Source organism: Paramormyrops kingsleyae, chromosome 13 (assembly GCF_048594095.1).
Source record: "Paramormyrops kingsleyae isolate MSU_618 chromosome 13, PKINGS_0.4, whole genome shotgun sequence".
Taxonomy (NCBI): Eukaryota; Metazoa; Chordata; class Actinopteri; order Osteoglossiformes; family Mormyridae; genus Paramormyrops; species Paramormyrops kingsleyae.
This window is the reverse complement of record NC_132809.1, coordinates 23,717,537-23,730,982: the sequence shown is the minus strand read 5'-3', so window position 1 is coordinate 23,730,982 and position 13,446 is coordinate 23,717,537. Positions and strand designations below refer to the sequence as shown.

At 42.9% G+C, this 13,446-nt stretch overlaps 2 long non-coding RNA genes across 2 annotated transcripts in view; both read left to right on the top strand.

Moving 5' to 3' along the window:
• LOC140578209 (uncharacterized) overlaps nt 1-13,446 on the top strand; it is an 86,822-nt gene that overhangs the window by 30,392 nt on the left and 42,984 nt on the right. The window lies entirely within an intron of this gene.
• On the top strand, nt 8,788-11,211 carry LOC140578210 (uncharacterized). The gene is made up of 3 exons (XR_011982301.1): nt 8,788-8,962; nt 10,012-10,132; nt 10,515-11,211. It is a non-coding gene; the product is annotated as an uncharacterized lncRNA (long non-coding RNA).

The window sequence follows — 13,446 nt, the reverse complement described above, 5'->3', positions numbered from 1 at the left end:
CAGATCCTTTCCAGTCCTTGGACCGCAGTGTGAGACTCTGGGAATATCTTAGAGACTCTTTAGCCCTGGGGCACTTCTAGGTCGACCTGGGGTGAAAGATTCTGCAGGAGGTTCCCATTTCAATAGGAGCATGACAGACGTGGACTGCGAAACCCTTTCATGTTGTTCGTCCAGACCTAAGACAGTGTGAACATTCCTTTGATCAAGGTCACATTTCCTGTGTATGTTTTTAAATTGGCTTTTAAGATGTGATCTGTTGAATTATACTGAGTGACAAACTGAAACTTTTTGTCTGGGTTTTATCTGTTATGTCTGGTTATTGCTTGCTGCAATTTTAATACATATATGACCTTGCTTTCACCTGCGTCTGTGTCTGTGTGTCTCGGGGAGAGCAGGATGATGTAGGCGAAAGAAGAATTTCCCCATTAATGAAATGTCATCATCATGAAATCTGTTTATGGAGTGGGTACAGATTAGTGTGAATATCTGAATATATTATAACATTTGAAGTTGTTCGAATTCGAGATGCTGATGAATGAAGTCCTTGATCCTCTTGTCAGAATAGTACCTGCAGACCATTGTTTCCATGGCATTTAAAGATGGGGACTTAGCTACTTAATCACTTCAAATAAACAAATAGTGTCCAATCTGTTATTATCACCCCTAATTAGCCTTAAGCCTTGTAATCACATATTTACATCTTCACATTTGACTGACATTTTGTGCAGGATGTACCCCAGCCTTTTGCCCTGAGCTACCTGGTATAGGCTCCCCCCCCCCCCCCCCCCCTCCAACACTGACCAGGATTAATGGTGAGAGGCCGCACGAACGATCCCCACATTGAATTAATGAATACACATCTTTCACTGAAATACCTGCTGTTGTGAATCAAAGTGATGTTTGTGCCGTCTGGTGTCTCTGTGCAGAAGAAGGGAAAACAAACGGGAAGGGGGGGGCGGTCCTGGGGGGGGGGTAGAGTAAATCAATCCAGAAACTCCTCTCCAGAAACAGTGATGGCTTCTTCAGCACGGTAATTGCAGGCAGACTCCCAATCAGCATAGAGGTGATCTCTCAGGCGTTCAATAGGTATTGGATGATGAAGCAAAGGCAACTTTTTAAATTGTCCCCGTTTTAATTAGGGACTAGCTCTTTGATCGCATTCCTTTTGTTTACCTCACATGTCGATGAAAACGAACTTTCTAGTGCAAATGAAGAAGGTGGTATTTCATGTGATAGTTGTAGCTTTTTTTAGGTTTATAGAAAAATGTCATTCCCTTTATTGCTGTGGTTGCTGTACACTCATGGAAAATAATAATTACACTTTATTGATCTCTCATGGGGAAATTCTCTTTTTGCCTATCCATCTTGCATTCCACGTCACTCATGTAGGTGAGAACTGCGGGTTAAGAGCCTTACCCAAGGGCCCACCGACATGTGACTGTTCCGCCAAGGCTGGGCTTGAATCAGCGACCTTCCAATCACAGGCATAAAGGCTTAGCCCACTGTGCCACACTCCTTTTTTTCAGTGTCGCAGTAAAATAGAAAATTACACTGGAATTTTGTCCCTTCCAGAACATTCAGCCAAAATGCACACACCTGCAGAGTATAGAGAGCAGGGGCCCAGTTTGCACTCGCAGTCATGGAGACAGGAGGGGACAGCGGTACGGGACATGTGACTTGTGTTTGTGAAAATGTGCATGTTGAGTGAAACGTTGCATCTCCAGTAGAATTACACCGTTGAAGACGAGCCGCGGTGAGCCATCAGGGAGTGTCTGGAAGCGGGTACTGCATGTAGGATCACGTCCGTGCAATAGTGACCGCGTGCATCCTGCTTTCCCATGAAGCCTCTGCATGCAGTGGAGTTTGAACAGTACTTTGCATTTGATTCCTGAGATCTGTCGGCATGCCCACCCCCCCCCAACACTTCCCGCTCTGTTACTGTCACAACATGTTTTATTGCAGCGTGTGTTTTATAAACAGTAATCTGTGCTTTATTAGGCATGATTCCCTTTGTTATTCTGTATTTTTTTTTCCGGCTGTGCACTTCTGCAGATATTCTGCAGAGGTTTATCAGAGAATTTCTCACTAAAACTACTGCTAAACGCTTCTCTTGCTGGATTTAACTATTTGTTTCCTGGCTTGTATCGTCCCTTCTGTAATATATAAGATGCATTTTGCTATAAAAATTATCTAAGCTGTTAACACAGGTCATTGCAACCACAGGCGTAATGGTAGTTTCTTTTAAAAAGAAGTTGGATTACCTCAGCCCTAATGATGGTCCATTAAAAAACAAAATCCCTGAACCAATCAGATTCCAGGATTTATCCTCCACAGTTTAGCTTTATTGGCCCAGCTGCAGGGACTGGCCAGTCAATGAATCATTTACCAGTGCAGGTGAGCAACATAACTCTCCACTAGGAGGTGCTAAAATTCATTTATTTTATAGCATTAGGCCAATCTCTTTATGCATACATAAGAAACATGAAAGAAAACAGTGATTATTCCTTTATTTGCTAATATAAGGGGCTAATATCCCAAACCCAAAGCATAATTCATTGAAAATTTCCCATCAGTGCTCTGAGTATCCTGAGGTACTAGTTTCATATTTGAAAGGAAACAAAATGTAGTTGCTTAATGTGTGTTTTTTTCTGTAACAACCTGTTTTGAGTTCCCTGCCGTTGGTCAGCCAGAAATGACCTTGCTGTGAGAAGCTTGTGTTAGTTTCCCCCAACACAATAATCAGCACAGTGTTGGGTAGTAACCTGTCAAGTTAGCATTAAAGGTGCTTAATTTGAAGACAATGAGTTAGTATTGTAATGCTGTCTGTTTTGTATATTTCCCTTTGTTTTAAGAGTGCAAACATGCATATAAATTCTTGCCTGTGTTTCTCCTTATTTGCAAGCCTTTGTTCTCTCCTGCAGTCAGACAAGTTTACATTCAGTCCATAAATCGTTTTGTGGGATTTTACACATATACAAGTCTGGTGCATCTTTTGAGACATTTCACTCAAATGTTTACTGTTCTCTAATTTTTGGGGGAAAGCAAGGCAGTTATTTAGGTAGAAACCTGAAATGTATGAATTTATGTTCTATATTTTTCGGGAAAGCCTATAGAGAGAAGCTTGGAACTGGTACCAGTCCAAACTGTTGTTGCCACGGAAACCTGTGGAGCTGGATTATAGAACAGCCTGTATAGGATGGTGTAGGAGCATCCTTAGGGTGGCGCGGTCTGCGACCGGCAGCTCTCAGGACCTGTCTGCTTGTATGCGAGAGAGAAACCCTGGTACTGTACTTTTGCAATAAATTCCAACTTACCGATCATTTCACTTTTTTAATGTTTGTTAAATGACATCGATTTTTGTAGCAATATCCTAAATGGTACTCAGTTTATCTGTTTTTAATGACATGTTTTTCACATAAAATGAGAATTTCAATTTAAGAAAATGTAATAAAATATATAATGTATATAATATAAACTGTAGGAAAGCCAGGTGCAGACATATTTGTGCTCGTAAAGCAGCAACGGCACTGTACATTATGGGAATTATTCCATAACAGTGATGATCATTAGAAACATTGTGCGTCAGGTTCATATAACCCTGTGTGATTCTTCTTTACCACACTGCCTGTCACTTTACTGCAAAAACTAAACTCTTTGATGCCCTTCCCACCGGATTCCCGATTCTCAGTCGAAAGCTAAACAAACAGCTTGCTACAGTCATTCACTGACGCACGTTTATGAAGCAACGCAAATGATTAAAAATATGTCTTGTTGTCAAAACCGAGTTTGCTCTTCCTTATTCTTTAACTGATTGTATTGAGTGTTTTTTCCCTCCCCATGGCTATATCTCGAGAGGTTGGTCACTCCAGAGTCCCTGTGAGATTCTCTGGCGTCTGCCTGAGACCAGCGGCTTGATGATGTTGAATCCAGCTGTTTCAGCTCTTGCCCCTTAAATCCCCTTATATAGATAAGTTGGCTGAGGTCTCTGACCGACACACTCTGCCTCTTCTCTGGGGAATATATATATTTTTTCCTCCATCTTTTCTCTACCTTGCCTTCTTTGTCCTCCATTACTGTTAAGCAAGGTTTTTAACCACTTAGAAAACAAATATGAAATGTACTTCAATATGCACTCAGCAAGGCAACAGCCCCTAATTGTGAACGCCAAGCCAGAGATGTGAGGAGAGTAGATCTTTCAGATAAGCTCTATGCCTGTGACATCACTGAGTGTCATTTTACCTGGGCTGTTACCGTGGAAACACATGTAAACACTAGACACTAACAATAAGAATACGATTTTCCTTGAGTAATTCATGTCTTTTTCTCTAAGCAGTTCAATTGTTATTGAGGAGCCCCTTTTAAGGCAGTCAGATGATGAAAATATGGATGCATTGGCTGCCACATTTTTGTCTGAAATATCTACACCCTAAAATGCAGGATAGGTGTGCAGACACTGTAGAGAAAAGGACCTGCAGAGGTAGGGAGCAGATGCAAGGGCAAACAGGAAGTAATGTACCAGATGAACTGAATATCGGGTATCTGGTCCATTAAAACAAAGGGTACATGGATTCAAAGCCAGCAGACCGCAGACTTAATTTCTCCTCTAACTCCCATCCAGTTCACCACTCGAATTGCGTGGGTCTTAACCAGTCCCCCATACAGTATATGCACCTGTACTCCTAGTTGATATGAGCAGCCTCAGTTGTAGCAAGGTCAGAGTTTGGGTATTGACGTCCTGCAAAGGCAAACTCCTCACCCTAAGGATCTGTGCATGTAACCGTTTGCTCGAGTCCAGCTGTGACTCTTTTTTTTCCACCTTTATCAAGATGCCCTGGGCGCTTTGAAGTTGAGCCACGGAATCTGTTTGCCACGGTGCCCTCAGTGGACAGGAGTTTCCTGACGTGTTCCAGTAGTACGTTCATGTATGAAATGGCCAACCCGCTGCATTTGACATTGCAGATGATAGGCTGACAGATGGCAGGCTTTGATTGAGGAGCAGGCATACAGTCTAAGCGCCACTGCCGTCATCGGGTGTTTGGTGTCGTCACCGTGCAAAGTGGCAGGTTGAAATGAGCCCAGCAAAATCAAACTGTAAGGAATGGTTGTTGTCTCCCAGAGGACATTTTGTGCTGGGGGGAGGGGTCAGGAAATCTGATTATGGGCCCCACAATATTAATATCTTGTTGTATTATAAAGATTTAGTGGCAGGAAATGCAAGTTTGCGCATGAATTTACATGTAATATCTACTATATGTATATCATACTGTATATGGATTGTCATCATTTAAAGCCAAATTGCTTCCCTGCTAGTACATGTTTTATACTGCTGTAGTTAACCTCCGTTATTTCACCCCTGCCCCCTTTTCTGCGAGAGCCTCTGCCTTTTCCAGGCTGCAATTGTACGTAAGAAATCGTTCTTAATGACTTGCCTGATTAAATAAAGGTTAACAAAAAACAGGGAGCAAACAGCAGGGGCAACAAACCAAAACGATGTGGATATTTGCATTCAGCAGTCTTTCAGTGACAGAACTGTAAACAAATTGCACGCAATATGAATCAAGACAAATTCCAATGAAAGTTTATAACATTTTAACTAAAATTGCAATCTAAATAGTTTGTAATGAACATCTGATGTAAGTCTTTCGATTACGGCCACCAGTAACGACTGGATTAATCTATGGATTAATCAATCTTTTTACCAATTGGTCGATTAATCTAAAACGATTAATTTTCCTACAGAAAATCAAATCGACGGTTTAACTGTTATTGCAGCGCTTCAGATAATGGATGCCGAATTTTTGCCACTATACAGACATTATTTTCGCCCACAATTCAATAAGCAGCATAGTAGTATGTCTAAAATATTAATGAGATGCATATTTCGATGCCCAAAAGGTAGTAATTAAGCTGTATATAAATTCGGCGTGTCCTTATGCTTATTAAATTTGGTTAGTGGAGCACACCACAAGCGATTGTTTTGGTAAATCATGGAAGCAATAAGCACTGAAATCGCCCAGTAGCCACAGCATCCTTTAAAAGAGGAGATATTGTGGTTAAACTAGGTAGAAAGACATTGGTGGTGTGACGGTACTCTTTGTAGATTATTAATATATTATTATATTTGTTAAAAAATACAAGGACAAAAGATATTAAAATGCTATCTGTGTCAATGGAAATTTATAAATATGAATAAGACAGGTGGTTTTGTCTATCTGGCGGCCCATCCCATCATCCAGAATTTCGCCTGTGTGGTTTGTCTTCAGGCACTCGTACATAACACTGGAGCCGATGTGGTATGCCATCGAGCGTTACAGTGTTCAAACCACCATTTTGTTTTGTGATAATTAGAACGGCTCCCATAATTACGCAGTGATATTGAAGAAAAACATTTGTTATAATGAAGTGAAAGGTCATTTCATAAAAAATAATTTTTTTTAAACCATGTGTGGATTTAAAATATCGATGACGACGCATTTTCAGCGTCGACGTCATCTATTACGTCGACTCATCGCGGCAGCCCGAGTTTCGTCACTAAAAAGATAAACTCGAGATCAGAAGGGGCCCCTAGAGATCGGGGCCCTGGGTTTTCCGCATGGTTAGCATGGGTAAAATGACAGGAGATCTACTGGAACCATTTAAAATTTTCTATTCCATGTGTGTTTGGGGACAGTTTCTCCAACCATTTTAAGCTTTCAACAATTACTTATACAGTTCTTCCCAAGATCTTTTACTGTTTAAAATATTGCACTAGTTTTATGTAGCCACAAGGACTTTTATTAGTGTTTTTAAAGTTTTGGCACTCTCTTTGAACAGATGGATTCTTAACAATATATTTTTTTTTCCAAGAACTGACTTTGGCCTTATGTAGAAAATGGACTAAATGCACAAAACTGCTCAGAATAGTAATAAATTATTTATGAACTTAATGTATGAGCAAGAATTCAACGATAAAGATTAAACACGACAGCGAAGATTAAACTCTCTTTTCATCTTTCCACTCTTTGTCATGTTTGTCATGTTTATTAGTATTTAATGTTAATTTTAAGGTTGTATGCAGCATTCTGGGCTTCCATTGTCATTTTGATGCTAGGATCTATTTTTCAAGTCAATCCTGGGAGGGGAAAAGCAAAAAAAAATGTGTGTTAAATAATAACCCACAGGCTCCGTTTGCTGTTAGTTGTGTAAATGTTGCATAGATACTTGTGCAGAAAATAAAGATATAACCCTAGGATTATATTCCTTTCTTTAGACCACAATGTTGTTCTTATACCAATATTTTTTTCCATGATATATTATTTTGTGTTGTTTAAGACTCATGAAATCACAGGGGACTGACTTCGAGCTACTGGCCTGAGGTCTCAGCTCTACGCAACCTAGAAAACTGATGGCCTTATCGTAGGGCGTGTAGGACATGAGTATGCACTGTGCACGTACATTGCCTTACAAAACCTGGACAGAGGTGTTGACCATTCAACAATACTGACCTTCTAGTTTTGCAGTGACTTATGTGTAGTTTTTGTGTGAGTGTTTTTGGACTTGTCGTGCCGGGACATGAATATTCAGCTTGAAAGTAGACGTCTTTCTTCTCCAGTGTGGTGTTATTTTGGTGATGTGCTGTGTGTTTTATTTGTACTAAGCCTAGCACTTTCCCAGAAGGTATGTGACAGATCTCCAGGCCTGACATAATTTTGTTTTCTGAGATCTCTTTCTCATTCTGCTGATAACTGTCCTTCTCAGCTGACGGCATGATTTCATCAAACAGACTGGTCTTGTGTCTGTCGTACCAGACTTTTTTTTTTCCATTTTGGATTTAGCTGTGGTCCCAGGCTTCCAGCGATGTTTACAGTCTTGCCAGTCTTTATATAATCTTTAGCTTTTTTGCCTTTTTTCATAGTTCGTTCCCCATATAGTACCTTGGTCTTCAGTTCTGCTACCTGGCTAATCAGCATTATCTGTTTATGCAGGTAATCAGAGCTGGATTCTAAATCTGTCCTGGTAGAGCTTATTCTTGTGGTGATCTATCAGAAAAGCAGAACCTACCCAATACAGGTTCGTATGGATGTATATTTAAAAATAATTACATTTTATATTTATGTTCTATACTCACTTGTCCTGTGCAAGATTGTGAGGGTCTAGAGCCTATCCCAGAAGCTACAGACGCAAGTTACCCAGGACACAGCGCCAGTCACACATACCACACACATACCATTCACACCTATGGACAATTTGGCAACCCCAGTTCATCTTAGCATGTTTTGCACCGTGGGGAGAACCCAGAGGAAATCCCACGACAGCACTGGGAGAACCTGCAAACGCTACACTCGAACCCTGGTCCCAGAGGTGCTAACCACTGCACCACCAGTGCCACCGTCAATACAGATATGAAGGCAACTATATACTTTCATAAATTTTGTAATTACAGAGCTTCTTGTTTGTGAAAAATAATTCCATTAACACTTTAATTTAAGACTGCTGAATGGCAGACAACCCGTGGGGGTGAATACTTTCTGACGCCACTTTACATGAGTGATCTGGCACAGTGGTGCATCTCAGTAATATTCACTGTAACATTTTCACTTCCATTTCAGTCATACTCTGTGCTGCCCTGTCAAACTTTTGCAAGTGTGATTGTTATGCTCGTTCACTTTCATGTACAATATTATATTTAATAATGCAGAAAAGATGACATTTAAAAATACAAAGGAAAACCTCTAATGTGAATTTCAGCTTTGAACACATTAGGGACAGTTGCCGCCTTTTTCTTAGTGTTTATTTTCCCTGGAATGCTGAATAGATGCTGTGTGTTCAGTCAGGCTTGGAGAGGAGCTCTGCTTCTCATCTCACCAGAGACCAGCGAACCAGGGGCTTTTCTGAACCCGACATTGTTATCAGGAAACACTATCTGAGCTGTAATGCTTAGAGAAGGAGGGAGGGACATGTGCTGGCTTTTTTTCTGGAAAAGGTACAGTAGGAGCAAACATGATAATAAGGAGTATAATGGGGGGGGAGGGGGGGTAATTCACGCTAAGCCCCACCACTATCTCTTGAACAGTTCACTCTATATTTCTTCCATCCTGGAGCCTGAGGATGTCTGTTGCTTCACAGCTGAGCCCTGCCAGCTCTGCCGTCCTCTGTCCAGGTCCCTCTCTCTGCCGACCTCTGTCTAGGTCCCTCTCCCTGCTGGCTATGCTACACTCTGTCCAGGTCCCTCTCTCTGCTGGGTCTCCAATCCTCTGTCTAGGTCCCTCTCCCTGCTGGCTATGCTACACTCTGTCCAGGTCCCTCTCTCTGCTGGGTCTCCAATCCTCTGTCTAGGTCCCTCTCCCTGCTGGCTATGCTACACTCTGTCCAGGTCCCTCTCTCTGCCATCCTCTGTCCAGGTCCCACTCCCTACTGGCTCTGCCATCCTCTGTCCAGGTCCCACTCCCTGCCGGGTCTCCAATCCTCTGTCTAGGTCCCTCACCCTGCCAGCACGACAGCTGGCTCCTTACCCCAGTCGTTCATCATTAATTAAGAGGGAGATTGAGATACAGATTTAAAAAAATAACAAAAAAGAATCTGATCTGCTCATGGCTGCCTCTCAGCACCTTGTCAGGTCTTCTGATCAAAGGTCACAGCATCACGGATCTCCTCCTACTGAAGGACATGTGGAGATCGTCAAGGGTTTCATCTCCCACTGGCAGCATTCAGGCTGGAAAGACGCTACCTCCTGTCTGAGGAGATAATGATGTTTAAAAGTGCACTGTCTGTCTTGTAATTTTATTATCCTGTTTTCTTCTTCGTTTCCATGGGTTACCACACATTATACGGTACATCACAAACTGTCCTTCTACTGATAATAGTGTGCTTTTATACCAGAAAACAAATCATTTAATTCATTGACTTGTTCTGCCAGAATCCATATTCTAGCCTAGCTAACATTATAACTTAAGAAAGGGATATGTGTTAAAATATTTTTGGCTGTTAAATTGGGACTCTAACTCGCTGATGCTGCTATCGTAACGTTCCCAGATCGCACCTGCAGAAAGATAAAAACAGGATCTGAAATATAGATGATCAAAGATGAGAGACGCAGAATAAGATGAGGAAATACAGAAGGGTTCTGGCTGGGATGTGGGAAGACAACTGACAGGTGTGTAAAGAAACATCCACAAATGGGGAGCTTCGGTGTTTAAGTATCACTGCTTGATGTGTATGAGCTGAATCCAACATGGTTTAGTGGAAGACGAAAGAACTGGGAATGCAGTGGATGGCCAGCCACTTGTCCAGCTGGTTAATACTGGGAAGGAAGGGGATGATATCAATTCCCTGTACCCAGTCTTAGACGTAAACATGACAAAAGGCTGGGAAATAATAGCATGATAATAAATGATCAGCAGTAAATTATACATTTTATTATGATTATTCTCATTACTGTTATTGTCGTTAATAACAACATCAATAATAATGATGATAATTCATGCATTCATTGTGTTGTCTTTTTTTTGTCCATTTCCATATTGTTAAATTGAAAGAAGGAAAAGGTGCTGGAACCCCTAGAAGTCAGCTGTTGCGGATCCCATGTCCTGGAAATGACTGCAGAATTGACGATAGACCAGCTAAGGAGGAGAAGCTTGGAAATCAGTAATTAAGCAAATCCGACATCTTAACTAGCTTAGAGGATGGAATGGAATTATGGAGATGCTGACTCCCCTTCCAATAGCAAAACTCAGCCTTCGGCAGCCGTATGCGGAATCGACGCAGGAGCCGCCCCGTAACCAAAAAACCGGGTCTTTGGACCCCTGGTGTGCGGGACTACGTGTTACTGTCGAGTTATAAGCTGATCTGTTGAAGGACGCAGCTCATGTCTGTGTTCTCATGGGGAAGAAACAACCCTGCTGGATCAGGTGTCGTATTCCTGGCTTTTTGGACCTGCATGGGGATGGGTGCCAAGGAGACGTGATTGTACAGAAATACTGCCCGTATGTGCAGAAGATCCTTGCGCTAAACTACTTCTCAGCAGCAGTGAGGTATTCGAAACGGCATCCTCTCTCTGAGACTCTGTAAAGTCTGTAGGAAATTTAGGTGCACTCTTAAGTTTGTATTTTAAAGAGAAATAATTTTCCTCACTGAAATTTTCTGGAAGCTAACAGTCCTTTCTGTTCTCAAAAAAAAAATTTTTTGGGATGACCTCTCAATCAGGCAATAATAAAGCTGTGATTTCAACTGTTATTAGCTGACTCAGAAATGATCAGGTTCCTCACCCTGGCTAAGACGCTGCAGTACCCATTCACTGTGTACTGTATGTCCCAGTAACTACGTAGGGGTCCCTGGGGGGGGAGGCACCTTAAGCAATCAAGGAGAACATTCTAGCTTGTGGAGCACTCCTAGAATTATCTGACCACCCCCATGATGTCATATTTTCGTTTAGACACGCGGCCAATTGAATTTTTCTAGCTAAATCCAGAAATCCTGCTCTGTGGTGTTTTGTGGTAGTAATTAGCAGGACGCTGAAGGGACAAGGCGCGGCAAATTGAGCGTGGCGAGATAGTGCTCTGGGTTGGTGCAGACACGGCCAAGGGCTGACCAGAGACGAGGAGTCATGCCTCATTAAGCACTCGAATGGCATGTCTCGTTGCTGTCGCCATCGCCTCCTGCTGGAGCACCATGTTACTACTCCGTTCAGCTAAGGCAATGTTTCCCAACCCGGTCCTTGGGGACCCCCAGACAGTCCACATTTTTTCTCCTTCCCAGCTTCCAACCAATCAAGAACTCAGAATACCTGGCGTGGGTATGTTTGGGAGCCGGGAGAAAACAAAAATATGGACTGTCTGGGATCCCTGAGGACTGGGTTGGGAAACACTGAGCTAAGGCATTTATCACAGGATGTGTAACTGCCGCACCATGGTAGGGAAGTTATAGGTCGTGCAGGGAAGTTGACGAAATTCTTACCTATACAGCACATCTGCTATATACGTAAGAAGCTTTACTCAGCCTGCAAGTACACAGTAAGGATACACTGCACACTAAGCATTTCACACAGCGTCTTGGAAAGAAGTACAGCTATAATGGGGTGGTTGTTGGTTAAGAGCATTTCTTGCCACCGCATGGGAGGTACAGTACAGTTCAGGCAGGTGGTAGAACTGTGGGGAAAGTGGACAGAGCAGAGAGCCTCAAAGCCCACAAGAGAATGACGTTAGGATGGGATGGTGAGTAATGGGGGCGTTATGTGCATAATGCACAGTGAGTTGGAGATGATGTGTTACAGACACACGTGGGTTAGACCACCTGGACCGGTAATGATGAAGGGCCTGGTTTTTATGGACATTTGGAAAGCGGGGTTATGGGACATGCAGGGAAGGGCCAGTTCCTGGGGTTCTGACATGACGGGATAGGGAGGGGGTAGCAGGCCTAAAACCTCGACAAAAGATGTGAGGTTTAGGAAATTTACCTGGCAGCGACCAGGATAATCAGATGCCATTTGGCCAAACTGTCAGCATACGATTGGCATCAAAGGAGATGACCGGTTCCTGTAAGGAGTGGAAGTGTGGGGTTAGCAGGAGAACACAGAGCCTGTAAGGACACGCGCAGATGCCCAGGTGGGACCTTTGTGGTTCCATATCAGTAGAGCCCTAGGGATAGTGCTGCGTGATATGGACCAGGAAAGTGTTGTCAGGTCAGGATAAGTCAGATTGAGGAGCTCGTACTGGTACAGCAGTGCCCAACACACAACGAAACAGGATCCCGGTTGGCTTCTCCCCCAGGCCGACATGCGGTGCAGTCCCACCCTCTGGAAAAGGCCATCTAACTGCCTCAGCCAGATGTTACATTGCCGTCCCCTTGGCCTGGTCCAGCCGCTCAGGTCCTCAGCTATCAGGATCCTGCAAGCCGGATCACATACAGGGAAATAATAATAATAATTGATACTTTATTAATCCCCGTGGGGAAATTGTCTTTACGCCTCCCTCAATTTGCTCTTTGCCGAGTAAGTTGTCCGCGAAGGTCAGCCACCTGTAGCGGCGCCCAGGGAGCTGGGGGTTAAGGGCCTTGCTCAAGGACCCCCAGACATGCTTAACGCACCACATGTCTTGTTCTGAAAATATGTTGATATACCGTAAACGTTCAATGTACTGCTCAGGCCTAATTGGGAATTAGATAAATCTGTTCAAGTTACGGATGAAAGTGCATCTGTGGAGGAGGGGGGTCATTATGGAGCAAAAAGATATAGGAACATTACAGTTTGTAAAGGTGAAGAAGAAGAATCCAGCAGGTATTACTTATGGGTCAAAGTGCCAGTTCTTTGAAATAACGAGTATTACAGATCAATTGCTTAGTCTCTTATAAAGGGTGGGGGGGTTTGCTGGTGTCCAGAGCTGTGGAATGGAAGCAGTGGCAGCCAACAAGGTGAGTGAGGACAAGAGAGATCCTGTGTGAGAAGAGAGCCGGGCTTCTGGCATGCAGTGTGCG